Genomic DNA, 1,576 nt, shown 5'->3' with positions numbered 1-1,576 from the left:
GGGTATCCAGATCCCGCTGTTGGTTATTGACCGGAGAGTTGTCTCGGCCATGTCTGCATGACTCCCGAGCCCGTAGGGTCTACACACTTAAGGTTCGATGACGCCAGGGTTATAGGGAAAGTATGTACGCGGTTACCGAGTGTTATTCGGAGTCCCGGATGAGATCCCGGACGTCATGAGGAGTTCCGGAATGGTCCGGAGGTAAAGATTGATATATAGGAAGTATGGTTTTGGCCACCGGAAGTGTTCCGGGCATCACCGGTAGTGTACCGGGACCACGGAGGGGTCCGGGGGTCCACCGGGAGGGGCCACAGGCCTCGGAGGCATACATGGGCCAAGTGTGAGAAGGGACCAGCCCCTAGGTGGGCTGGGGCGCCTCCCCACCAAGGCCCATGCGCCTAAGGGGAAGAGGGGGCAAACCCTAAGGGCAGATGGGCCCTAAGGCCCATGCCTGGTGCGCCTCCCTCTCCCCCCCACTTGGCCGCCACCCCAGATGGGGATTGGGGCTGCCGCCACCCCTAGGGTGGAAACCCTAGGTGGGGGCGTAGCCCTCCCTCTCCCCTATATATAGTGGAGGCAAAGGGGCAGCCCAACACATGAAGTCCTTCCCCTGTTGGCGCAGCCCTACCCCTCTTCCTCCTCGTCTCTCGTAGTGCTTGGCGAAGCCCTGCTGGAGTCCCGCGCTCCTCCACCACCACCACGCCGTCGTGCTACTGCTGGATGGAGTCTTCCCCAACCTCTCCTTCTCCCCTTGCTGGATCAAGGCGTAGGAGACGTCACCGGGCTGTACGTGTGTTGAACGCGGAGGTGCCGTCCGTTCGGCACTAGGATCATCGGTGATTTGGATCACGACGAGTACGACTCCATCAACCCCGTTCACTTGAACGCTTCCGCTTAGCGATCTACAAGGGTATGTAGATGCACTCTCCTTCCCCTCGTTGCTAGGTTACTCCATAGATTGATCTTGGTGATGCGTAGAAAATTTTAAATTTCTGCTACGATCCCCAACATTTGGTGCACCGGAGCATGTGCATGCAATTCATATTTAGATTATGCACATTAAAAGTCCAGAAACTCAATTAATGTATAAAAAGGCCAAATGAACCCGAAATAATTCCAAAATTTAATAGGGCACTCATATAGTTCTATGTTGCCTCTATAAATAAAATCAGGGGGCGGCGTATATCGTTTCGCACACAAAGGTGACACGTTCCCTCTCGGAACCACGAGGCTTGTTGAGAGAATCTCCGGTTTTGCAAGAGGCTTATACCAAAACTTGTTCCAATTCGGCCAAAAATTATACGTATGAAAACAGGGTTTAGATTATCCCAAACATCTCGCTACCTAGACCAATAATGTACTATGATTTGAATTCAACATAAAATGGATACAAATATTTGAATTGGAGAGCGTATGGTACATGTAGTTCATAGTGAAATATGATTACTGCTATATGTATGTTTTTTGTTATCAAGATAATATTTAAATTATTGTATAACTTGACAACAATCGTATTCAAATAAGGAAAATTTATTCAAATTTAGTCGATATGGTAGACGACAATATATATGTTCAC

This window comes from Triticum urartu, chromosome 2 (genome assembly GCF_003073215.2).
Source record: "Triticum urartu cultivar G1812 chromosome 2, Tu2.1, whole genome shotgun sequence".
Classification (NCBI taxonomy): domain Eukaryota; kingdom Viridiplantae; phylum Streptophyta; class Magnoliopsida; order Poales; family Poaceae; genus Triticum; species Triticum urartu.
Note: the sequence above shows the minus strand (reverse complement) of the source record.